Raw genomic sequence first — 13268 nt, 5'->3', positions numbered from 1 at the left:
CCGAGTTGCACGGGAGAATGTGAAAAGTGTTCATATGTAGTTAAAACCATAGAAATCCGTCCGTTTTCGTCATTTGTTATCGAATCGACTTAAAGCCAGGTCGTCACATTGGCCGCTCTTCTCTCTGAAACGGTTGTACTTATCGTCTGCAAAGCTATGTCGCGTGCTGCGGTATGTGGAGACACTAAAAGCACCATAGTAGAACACAGATGAAGCTTCTAAGTTGATGTAATAGCCAGTAAGAAGTAGTAAAATTCAAGTTTTAGGTTTCGATTATTGACTTTTTAGCTGGCTTTGCTACCTTGGACATGAGCTAGGACCTTAAGATTCTGCAAGAAAGGAGGACTAGCAGCCGAGTTGCACGGGGGAATGTGAAAAGTGTTCATATGTAGTAAAAACCTGAGAAATCCGTCCGTTTTCGTCATTTGTTATCGAATCGACTTAAAGCCAGATCGTCCCATTGGCCGCTCTTATCTCTGAAACAGTTGTGCTTATAGTCTGCAAACCTATGTCGCGTGCTGCGGTATGCGTAGACACTAAAAATACCATAGTAGAACACAGATGAAGGTTCTAAGTTGATGTAATAGCCAGTAAGAAGTAGTGCAATTCAAGTTTTAGGTATCGATTATTGACGTTTTACCATTCTTTGGTGCCTTGGACATGAGCTAGGAACTTAAGATTTTGCATGAAAGGAGTACTAGCAGCCGTGTTGTCCGGGAGAATGTGAAACGTGTTCACATCTAGTAAAAACCCTAGAAATCCGTCCGTTTTCGTCATTTGTTATCGAATCGACTTAAAGCCAGATCGTCACATTGGCCGCTCTTCTGTCTGAAACGATTACATTTATCGTCTGCTAAGCTATGTCGCGTGCTGCGATATTTGGAGACACTAAAAGCACCATAGTAGAACACAGATGAAGCTTCTAGGTTGATGTAATTGCCAGTAAGAGGTAGTACAATTCAAATTTTAGGTATCGATTATTGACTTTTTAGCTGGCTTTGGTGCCTTGGACATGAGCTAGGACCTTAAGATTCTGCATGAAAGGAGGACTAGCAGCCGAGTTGCACGGGAGAATGTGAAAAGTGTTCATATGTAGTTAAAACCATAGAAATCCGTCCGTTTTCGTCATTTCTTATCGAATCGACTTAAAGCCAGATCTTCACATTGGCCGCTTTCTCTTTGAAACGGTTGTACTTATCGTCTTCAAAGCTAGGTCACGTGCTGCGGTAAGCGGAGACACTAAGAGCACCATAGTAGAACACAGATGAAGCTTCTAAGTTGATGTAATAGCGAGTAAGAAGCAGTACAATTCAAGTTTTAGGTACCGATTATAGACTTTTTAGCTGGCTTTGGTGCCTTGGACATGAGCTAATACCTTAAGACTCTGCATGAAAGAGGACTAGCAGGCGAGTTGCACGTTAGAATGTGAAAAGTGATCATATGTAGTAAAAACCTGAGAAATCCGTAAGTTTTTGTCATTTGTTATCGAATCGACTTAAAGCCAGATCGTCACATTGGCCGCTCTTCTGTCTGAAACGATTACATTTATCGTCTGCAAAGCTATGTCGCGTGCTGCGATATTTGGAGACACTAAATGCACCATAGTAGAACACAGATGAAGCTTCTAGGTTGATGTAATAGCCAGTAAGAGGTAGTACAATTCTAGTTTTAGGTATCGATTATTGACTTTTTAGCTGGCTTTGGTGCCTTGGACATGAGCTAGGATTTAAGATTCTGCATGAAAGGAGGACTAGCAGCCGAGTTGCACGGGAGAATGTGAAAAGTGTTCATATGTAGTTAAAACCATAGAAATCCGTCCGTTTTCGTCATTTATTATCGAAATGACTTAAAGCCAGGTCGTCACATTGGCCGCTCTTCTCTCTGAAACGGTTGTACTTATCGTCTGCAAAGCTATGTCGCGTGCTGCGGTATGTGGAGACACTAAAAGCACCATAGTAGAACACAGATGAAGCTTCTAGGTTGATGTAATAGCCAGTAAGAGGTAGTACAATTCAAGTTTTAGGTATCGATTATTGACTTTTTAGCTGGCTTTGGTGCCTTGGACATGAGCTAATACCTTAAGACTCTGCATGAAAGAGGACTAGCAGGCGAGTTGCACGGTAGAATGTGAAAAGTGATCATATGTAGTAAAAACCTGAGAAATCCGTAAGTTTTCGTCATTTGTAATCGAATCGACTTAAAGCCAGATCGTCACATTGGCCGCTCTTATCTCTGAAACGGTTGTACTTATTGTCTGCAAAGCTATGTCGCGTGCTGCGGAATGCGGAGACACTAAAAGCACCATAGTAGAACACAGATGAAGCTTCTATGTTGATGTAATAGCCAGTAAGAAGTAGTACAATTCAAGTTTTAGGTATCGATTATTGACTTTTTACCATTCTTTGGTGCCTTGAACATGAGCTAGGAACTTAAGATTTTGCATGAAAGGAGTACTAGCAGCCGTGTTGCACGTGAGAATGTGAAAAGTGTTCACATGTAGTAAAAACCCGAGAAATCCGTCCGTTTTCGTCATTTGTTATCGAATCGACTTAAAGCCAGATCTTCACATTGGCCGCTCTTCTGTCTGAAACGATTACATTTATCGTCTGCAAAGCTATGTCGCGTGCTGCGGTATGCGGAGACACTAAAAGCACAATAGTAGAACACAGATGAAGCTTCTAAGTTGATGTAATAGCCAGTAAGAAGTAGTACAATTCAAGTTTTAGGTTTCGATTATTGACTTTTTAGCTGGCTTTGCTAACTTGGACATGAGCTAGGACCTTAAGATTCTGCATGAAAGGAGGACTAGCAGCCGAGTTGCACGGGAGAATGTGAAAAGTGTTCATATGTAGTTAAAACCATAGAAATCCGTCCGTTTTCGTCATTTGTTATCGAATTGACTTAAAGCCAGGTCGTCACATTGGCCGCTCTTCTCTCTGAAACGGTTGTACTTATCGTCTGCAAAGCTATGTCGCGTGCTGCGGTATGTGGAGACACCAAAAGCACCATAGTAGAACACAGATGATGCTTCTAAGTTGATTTCATAGCCAGTTAGAAGTAGTACAATTCAAGTTTTAGGTATCGATTATTGACTTTTTACCTGGTTTTGGTGCCTTGGACATGAGCCAGGACCTTAAGATTCTGCATGAAAGGAGGACTAGCAGCCGAGTTGCACGGGAGAATGTGAAAAGTGTTCACATGTAGTAAAAACCTGAGAAATCCGTCTGTTTTCGTCATTTGTTATCGAATCGATTTAAAGCCAGATCGTCACATTGGCCGCTTTCTCTTTGAAACGGTTGTACTTATCGTCTTCAAAGCTAGGTCACGTACTGCGGTAAGCGGAGACACTAAAAGCACCATAGTAGAACACAGATGAAGCTTCTAAGTTGATGTAATAGCGAGTAAGAAGTAGTACAATTCAAGTTTTAGGTACCGATTATAGACTTTTTAGCTGGCTTTGGTGCCTTGGACATGAGCTAATACCTTAAGACTCAGCATGAAAGAGGACTAGCAGGCGAGTTGCACGGTAGAATGTGAAAAGTGATCATATGTAGTAAAAACCTGAGAAATCCGTAAGTTTTCGTCATTTGTAATCGAATTGACTTAAAGCCAGATCGTCACATTGGCCGCTCTTATCTCTGAAACGGTTGTACTTATTGTCTGCAAAGCTATGTCGCGTGCTGCGGTATGCGGAGACACTAAAAGCACCATAGTAGAACACAGATGAAGCTTCTATGTTGATGTAATAGCCAGTAAGAAGTAGTACAATTCAAGTTTTAGGTATCGATTATTGACTTTTTACCATTCTTTGGTGCCTTGAACATGAGCTAGGAACTTAAGATTTTGCATGAAAGGAGTACTAGCAGCCGTGTTGCACGTGAGAATGTGAAAAGTGTTCACATGTAGTAAAAACCCGAGAAATCCGTCCGTTTTCGTCATTTGTTATCGAATCGACTTAAAGCCACATCTTCACATTGGCCGCTCTTCTGTCTGAAACGATTACATTTATCGTCTGCAAAGCTATGTCGCGTGCTGCGGTATGCGGAGACACTAGAAGCACCATAGTAGAACACAGATGAAGCTTCTAAGTGGATGTAATAGCGAGTAAGAAGTAGTACAATTCAAGTTTTAGGTACCGATTATAGACCATTTAGCTGGCTTTGGTGCCTTGGACATGAGCTAATACCTTAAGACTCTGCATGAAAGAGGACTAGCAGGCGAGTTGCACGGTAGAATGTGAAAAGTGATCATATGTAGTAAAAACCTGAGAAATCCGTAAGTTTTCGTCATTTGTAATCGAATCGACTTAAAGCCAGATCGTCACATTGGCCGCTCTTATCTCTGAAACGGTTGTACTTATTGTCTGCAAAGCTATGTCGCGTGCTGCGGTATGCGGAGACACTAAAAGCACCATAGTAGAACACAGATGATGCTTCTAAGTTGATGTCATAGCCAGTTAGATGTAGTACAATTCAAGTTTTAGGTATCGATTATTGACTTTTTACCTGGTTTTGGTGCCTTGGACATGAGCCAGGGCCTTAAGATTCTGCATGAAAGGAGGACTAGCAGCCGAGTTGAACGGAAGAATGTGAAAAGTGTTCATATGTAGTAAAAACCTGAGAAATCCGTCTGTTTTCGTCATTTGTTATCGAATCGATTAAAAGCCAGATCGTCACATTGGCCGCTTTCTCTCTGAAACGGTTGTACTTATCGTCGTCAAAGCTAGGTCACGTGCTGCGGTAAGCGGAGACACTAAAAGCACCATAGTAGAACACAGATGAAGCTTCTAAGTTGATGTAATAGCGAGTAAGAAGTAGTACAATTCACGTTTTAGGTACCGATTATAGACTCTTTAACTGGCTTTGGTGCCTTGGACATGAGCTAATACCTTAAGACTCTGCATGAAAGAGGACTAGCAGGCGAGTTGCACGGTAGAATGTGAAAAGTGATCATATGTAGTAAAAACCTGAGAAATCCGTCCGTTTTCGTCATTTGTAATCGAATCGACTTAGAGCCAGATCGTCACATTGGCCGCTCTTATCTCTGAAACGGTTGTACTTATTGTCTGCAAAGCTATGTCGCGTGCTGCGGTATGCGGAGACACTAAAAGCACCATAGTAGAACACAGATGAAGCTTCTATGTTCATGTAATAGCCAGTAAGAAGTAGTACAATTCAAGTTTTAGGTATCGATTATTGGCTTTTTACCCTTCATTGGTGCCTTGGACATGAGCTAGGAACTTAAGATTTTGCATGAAAGGAGGACTAGCAGCCAAGTTGCAGGGGAGAATGTGAAAAGTGTTCATATGTGGTAAAAACCTGAGAAATCCCTCCGTTTTCGTCATTTGTTATGGAATCGACTTAAAGCGAGATCGTCACATTGGCCGCTCTTCTGTCTGAAACGATTACATTTATCGTCTGCAAAGCTATGTCGCATGCTGCGGTATGTGGAGACACTATAACCACCATAGTAGAAAACAGATGAAGCTTCTAACTTGATGTAATAGGAAGTAAGAAGTAGTACAATTCAAGTTTTAGGTATAGATTATTGACTTTTTACCTGGCTTTGGTGCCTTGGACATGAGCTAGGACCTTAAGATTCTGCATGAAAGGAGGAATAGCAGCCGAGTTGCACGGGAGATTGTGAAAAGTGTTCATATGTAGAAAAAACCATAGAAATCAGTCCGTTTTCGTCATTTGTTATCGAATCGACTTAGAGCCAGATCGTCACATTGGCCGCTCTTCACCCTGAAACGGTTGTACTTATCGTCGTCAAAGCTAGGTCACGTGCTGCGGTAAGCGGAGACACTAAAAGCACCATAGTAGAACACAGATGAAGCTTCCAAGTTGATGTAATAGCGAGTAAGAAGTAGTACAATTCAAGTTTTAGGTATCGATTATTGACTTTTTACCCTTCATTGGTGCCTTGGACATGAGCTAGGAACTTAAGATTTTGCATGAAAGGAGGACTAGCAGCCAAGTTGCAGGGGAGAATGTGAAAAGTGTTCATATGTAGTAAAAACCTGAGAAATCCCTCCGTTTTCGTCATTTGTTATGGAATCGACTTAAAGCGAGATCGTCACATTGGCCGCTCTTCTGTCTGAAACGATTACATTTATCGTCTGCAAAGCTATGTCGCATGCTGCGGTATGTGGAGACACTATAACCACCATAGTAGAACACAGATGAAGCTTCTAACTTGATGTAATAGGAAGTAAGAAGTAGTACAATTCAAGTTTTAGGTTTAGATTATTGACTTTTTACCTGGCTTTGGTGCCTTGGACATGAGCTAGGACCTTAAGATTCTGCATGAAAGGAGGAATAGCAGCCGAGTTGCACGGGAGATTGTGAAAAGTGTTCATATGTAGTAAAAACCATAGAAATCAGTCCGTTTTCGTCATTTGTTATCGAATCGACTTAGAGCCAGATCGTCACATTGGCCGCTCTTCACCCTGAAACGGTTGTACTTATAGTCTGCAAAGCTATGTCGCGTGCTGCGGTATGCGGAGACACTAAAAGCACCATAGTAGAACACAGATGATGCTTCCAAGATGATATCATAGCCAGTAAGAAGTAGTGCAATTAAAGTTTTAGGTATCGATTATTGACTTTTTACCTGCCTTTGGTGCCTTGGACTTGAGCTAGGACCTTAAGATTCTGCATGAAAGGAGGACTAGCAGCCGAGTTGCACGGGGGAATGTGAAAAGTGATCATATGTAGTAAAAACCTGAGAAATCCGTCCGTTTTCGTCATTTGTTATCGAATCGACTTAAAGCCAGATCGTCACATTGACCGCTCTTCTCTCTAAACGGTTGTACTTATCGTCTGCAAAGCTATGTCGCGTGCTGCGGTATGCGGAGACACTAAAAGCACAATAGTAGAACACAGATGAAGCTTCTAAGTTGATGTAATAGCCAGTAAGAAGTAGTACAATTCAAGTTTTAGGTTTAGATTATTGACTTTTTACCTGGCTTTGGTGCCTTGGACATGAGCTAGGACCTTAAGATTCTGCATGAAAGGAGGACTAGCAGCCGAATTGCACGGGAGAATGTGAAAAGTGTTCATATGTAGTAAAAATCTGAGAATACCGTCCGTTATCGTCTTTTGTTATAGAATCGACTTAAAGCCAGATCGTCCCATTGGCCGCTCTTATCTCTGAAACAGTTGTGCTTATAGTCTGCAAACCTATGTCGCGTGCTGCGGTATGCGTAGACACTAAAAATACCATAGTAGAACACAGATGAAGCTTCTAAGTTGATGTAATAGCCAGTAAGAAGTAGTGCAATTCAAGTTTTAGGTATCGATTATTGACTTTTTGCCATTCTTTGGTGCCTTGGACATGAGCTAGGAACTTAAGATTTTGCATGAAAGGAGTACTAGCAGCCGTGTTGTCCGAGAGAATGTGAAAAGTGTTCACATGTAGTAAAAACCTGAGAAATCCCTCCGTTTTCGTCATTTGTTATGGAATCGACTTAAAGCGAGATCGTCACATTGGCCGCTCTTCTGTCTGAAACGATTACATTTATCGTCTGCAAAGCTATGTCGCATGCTGCGGTATGTGGAGACACTATAACCACCATAGTAGAACACAGATGAAGCTTCTAACTTGATGTAATAGGAAGTAAGAAGTAGTAGAATTCAAGTTTTAGGTTTAGATTATTGACTTTTTACCTGGCTTTGGTGCCTTGGACATGAGCTAGGACCTTAAGATTCTGCATGAAAGGAGGAATAGCAGCCGCGTTGCACGGGAGATTGTGAAAAGTGTTCATATGTAGTAAAAACCATAGAAATCCGTCCGTTTTCGTCATTTGTTATCGAATCGATTTAAAGCCAGATCGTCACATTGGCCGCTCTTCTCTCTGAAACGGTTGTACTTATCGTCTGCAAAGCTATGTCGCGTGCTGCGGTATGTGGAGACACTAAAAGCACCATAGTAGAACACAGATGTTGCTTATAAGTTGATGTCATAGCCAGTAAGAAGTAGTACAATTCAAGTTTTAGGTATCGATTATTGACTTTTTACTTGGCTTTGGTGCCTTGGACATGAGCTGGGACCTTAAGATTCTGCATGAAAGGTGGACTAGCAGCTGAGTTGCACGGGAGAATGTGAAAAGTGTTCATATGTAGTAAAAACCTGAGAAATCCGTCCGTTTTCGTCATTTGTTATCGAATCGATTTAAAGCCAGATCGTCCCATTGGCCGCTCTTAACTCTGAAACAGTTGTGCTTATAGTCTGCAAACCTATGTCGCGTGCTGCGGTATATGTAGACACTAAAAATACCATAGTAGAACACAGATGAAGCTTCTAAGTTGATGTAATAGCCAGTAAGAAGTAGTGCAATTCAAGTTTTAGTTATCGATTATTGACTTTTTACCATTCTTTGGTGCCTTGGACATGAGCTAGGAACTTAAGATTTTGCATGAAAGGAGTATTAGCAGCCGTGTTGTCCGGGAGAATGTGAAAAGTGTTCACATGTAGTAAAAACCCGAGAAATCCGTCCGTTTTCGTCATTTGTTATCGAATCGACTTAAAGCCAGGTCGTCACATTGGCCGCTCTTCTCTCTGAAACGGTTGTACTTATCGTCTGCAAAGCTATGTCGCGTGCTGCGGTATGTGGAGACACTAAAAGCACCATAGTAGATCACAGATGATGTTTCTAAGTTGATGTCATAGCCAGTTAGAAGTAGTACAATTCAAGTTTTAGGTACCGATTATAGACTTTTTAGCTGGCTTTGGTGCCTTGGACATGAGCTAATACCTTAAGACTCTGCATGAAAGAGGACTAGCAGGCGAGTTGCACGGTAGAATGTGAAGAGTGATCATATGTAGTAAAAACCTGAGAAATCCGTCCGTTTTCGTCATTTGTAATCGAATCGACTTAAAGCCAGATCGTCACATTGGCCGCTCTTATCTCTGAAACGGTTGTACTTATTGTCTGCAAAGCTATGTCGCGTGCTGCGGTATGCGGAGACACTAAAAGCACCATAGTAGAACACAGATGAAGCTTCTATGTTGATGTAATAGCCAGTAAGAAGTAGTACAACTCAAGTTTTAGGTTTAGATTATTGACTTTTTACCCTTCATTGGTGCCTTGGACATGGGCTAGGAACTTAAGATTTTGCATGAAAGGAGGACCAGCAGCCAAGTTGCAGGGGAGAATGTGAAAAGTGTTCATATGTAGTAAAAACCTGAGAAATCCCTCCGTTTTCGTCATTTGTTATGGAATCGACTTAAAGCGAGATCGTCACATTGGCCGCTCTTCTGTCTGAAACGATTACATTTATCGTCTGCAAAGCTATGTCGCATGCTGCGGTATGTGGAGACACTATAACCACCATAGTAGAACACAGATGAAGCTTCTAACTTCATGTAATAGGAAGTAAGAAGTAGTACAATTCAAGTTTTAGGTTTAGATTATTGACTTTTTACCTGGCTTTGGTGCCTTGAACATGGGCTAGGACCTTAAGATTCTGCATGAAAGGAGGACTACCAGCCGAATTGCACGGGAGAATGTGAAAAGTGTTCATATGTAGTAAAAATCTCAGAATACCGTCCGTTATCGTCTTTTGTTATGGAATCGACTTAAAGCCAGATCGTCACATTGGCCGCTCTTCTCTCTGAAACGGTTGTACTTACGGTCTGCAAAGCTATGTCGCGTGCTGCGGTATGCGGAGACACTAAAAGCACCATAGTAGAACACAGATGAAGCTTCTAAGTTGATGTAATAGCCAGTAAGAAGTAGTACAATTCTAGTTTTAGGTATTGATTATTGACTTTTTAGCTACCTTTGGTGTTTGGACATGAGCTAGGAGCTTAAGATTCTGGATGAACGGAGGACTAGCAGCCGAGTTGCACGATAGATGGTGAAAAGTGTTCATATGTAGTAAAAACCTGAGAATTCCGTCCGTTTTCTTCATTTGTTATCGAATCGACTTAAAGCCAGATCGTCCCATTGGCCGCTCTTATCTCTGAAACAGTTGTGCTTATAGTCTGCAAACCTATGTCGCGTGCTGCGGTATGCGTAGACACTAAAAATACCAAATAGAACACAGATTAAGCTTCTAAGTTGATGTAATAGCCAGTAAGAAGTAGTGCAATTCAAGTTTTAGGTATCGATTATTGACTTTTTACCATTCTTTGGTGCCTTGGCCATGAGCTAGGAACTTAAGATTTTGCATGAAAGGAGTACTAGCAGCCGTGTTGTCCGGGAGAATGTGAAAAGTGTTCACATGTAGTAAAAACCCGAGAAATCCGTCCGTTTTCGTCATTTGTTATCGAATCGACTTAAAGCCAGATCGTCACATTGGCCGCTCTTCTGTCTGAAACGATTACATTTATCGTCTGCAAAGCTATGTCGCGTGCTGCGATATTTGGAGACACTAAAAGCACCATATTAAAACACAGATGATGCTTCTAAGTTGATGTCATAGCCAGTTAGAAGTAGTACAATTCAAGTTTTAGGTATCGATTATTGACTTTTTACCTGGTTTTGGTGCCTTGGACATGAGCCAGGACCTTAAGATTCTGCATGAAAGGAGGACTAGCAGCCGAGTTGCACGGGAGAATGTGAAAAGTGATCATATGTAGTAAAAACCTGGGAAATCCGTCTGTTTTCGTCATTTGATATCGAATCGATTTAAAGCCAGATCGTCACATTGGCCGCTTTTTCTCTGAAACGGTTCTACTTATAGTCTGCAAAGCTATGTCGCGTGCTGCGGTATGCGGAGACACTAAAAGCACCATAGTAGAACACAGATGAAGCTTCTAGGTTGATGCAATAGCCAGTAAGAGGTAGTACAATTCAAGTTTTAGGTATCGATTATTGACTTTTTAGCTGGCTTTGGTGCCTTGGACATGAGCTAGGACCTTAAGATTCTGCATGAAAGGAGGAATAGCAGCCGAGTTGCACGGGAGATTGTGAAAAGTGTTCATATGTAGTAAAAACCCGAGAAATCAGTCCGTTTTCGTCATTTGTTATCGAATCGACTTAGAGCCAGATCGTCACATTGGCCGCTCTTCACCCTGAAACGGTTGTACTTATAGTCTGCAAAGCTATGTCGCGTGCTGCGGTATGCGGAGACACTAGAAGCACCATAGTAGAACACAGATGAAGCTTCTATGTTGATGTAATAGCCAGTAATAAGTAGTACAATTCAAGTTTTAGGTTTAGATTATTGACTTTTTACCTGGCTTTGGTGCCTTGGACATGAGCCAGGACCTTAAGATTCTGCATGAAAGGAGGACTAGCAGTCGAGTTGCACGGTAGAATGTGAAAAGTGTTCACCTGTAGTAAAAATCTGAGAATACCGTCCGTTATCGTCTTTTGTTATAGAATCGACTTAAAGCCAGATCGTCACATTGGCCGCTCTTCTCTCTGAAACGTTTGTACTTATCGTCTGCAAAGCTATGTCGCGTGCTGCGGTATGTGGAGACACTAAAAGCACCATAGTAGAACACAGATGATGCTTCTAAGTTGATGTCATAGCCAGTTAGAAGTAGTACAATTAAAGTTTTAGGTATCGATTATTGACTTTTTACCTGGTTTTGGTGCCTTGGACATGAGCCAGGACCTTAAGATTCTGCATGAAAGGAGGACTAGCAGCCGAGTTGCACGGTAGAATGTGAAAAGTGTTCATATGTAGTAAAAACCTGAGAAATCCGTCCGTTTTCGTCATTTGTTATCGAATCGACTAAAAGCCAGATCGTCACATTGGCCGCTCTTCTCTCTGAAACGGTTGTACTTATCGTCTGCAAAGCTATGTCGCGTGCTGCGGTATGTGGAGACACTAAAAGCACCATAGTAGAACACAGATGATGCTTATAAGTTGATGTCATAGCCAGTAAGAAGTAGTACAATTCAAGTTTTAGGTATCGATTATTGACTTTTTACTTGGCTTTGGTGCCTTGGACATGAGCTAGGACCTTAAGATTCTGCATGAAAGGTGGACTAGCAGCCGAGTTGCACGGGAGAATGTGAAAAGTGTTCATATGTAGTAAAAACCTGAGAAATCCGTCCGTTTTCGTCATTTGTTATCGAATCGATTTAAAGCCAGATCGTCCCATTGGCCGATCTTATCTCTGAAACAGTTGTGCTTATAGTCTGCAAACCTATGTCGCGTGCTGCGGTATGCGTAGACACTAAAAATACCATAGTAGAACACAGATGAAGCTTCTAAGTTGATGTAATAGCCAGTAAGAAGTAGTGAAATTCAAGTTTTAGGTATCGATTATGGACTTTTTACCATTCTTTGGTGCCTTGGACATGAGCTAGGAACTTAAGATTTTGCATGAAATTAGTACTAGCAGCCGTGTTGCACGGGAGAATGTGAAAAGTGTTCACATGTAGTAAAAACCCGAGAAATCCGTCCGTTTTCGTCATTTGTTATCGAATCGACTTAGAGCCAGATCGTCACATTGGCCGCTCTTCACCCTAAAACGGTTGTACTTATCGTCGTCAAAGCTAGGTCACGTGCTGCGGTAAGCGGAGACACTAAAAGCACCATAGTAGAACACAGATGAAGCTTCCAAGTTGATGTAATAGCGAGTAAGAAGTAGTACAATTCAAGTTTTAGGTATCGATTATTGACTTTTTACCCTTCATTGGTGCCTTGGACATGAGCTAGGAACTTAAGATTTTGCATGAAAGGAGGACTAGCAGCCAAGTTGCAGGGGAGAATGTGAAAAGTGTTCATATGTAGTAAAAACCTGAGAAATCCCTCCGTTTTCGTCATTTGTTATCGAATCGACTTAGAGCCAGATCGTCACATTGGCCGCTCTTCACCCTGAAACGGTTGTACTTATAGTCTGCAAAGCTATGTCGCGTGCTGCGGTATGCGGAGACACTAAAAGCACCATAGTAGAACACAGATGATGCTTCCAAGATGATATCATAGCCAGTAAGAAGTAGTGCAATTAAAGTTTTAGGTATCGATTATTGACTTTTTACCTGCCTTTGGTGCCTTGGACTTGAGCTAGGACCTTAAGATTCTGCATGAAAGGAGGACTAGCAGCCGAGTTGCACGGGGGAATGTGAAAAGTGATCATATGTAGTAAAAACCTGAGAAATCCGTCCGTTTTCGTCATTTGTTATCGAATCGACTTAAAGCCAGATCGTCACATTGACCGCTCTTCTCTCTAAACGGTTGTACTTATCGTCTGCAAAGCTATGTCGCGTGCTGCGGTATGCGGAGACACTAAAAGCACAATAGTAGAACACAGATGAAGCTTCTAAGTTGATGTAATAGCCAGTAAGAAGTAGTACAATTCAA

This window comes from Schistocerca gregaria, chromosome 9, assembly GCF_023897955.1.
Source record: "Schistocerca gregaria isolate iqSchGreg1 chromosome 9, iqSchGreg1.2, whole genome shotgun sequence".
Classification (NCBI taxonomy): domain Eukaryota; kingdom Metazoa; phylum Arthropoda; class Insecta; order Orthoptera; family Acrididae; genus Schistocerca; species Schistocerca gregaria.
Note: the sequence above shows the minus strand (reverse complement) of the source record.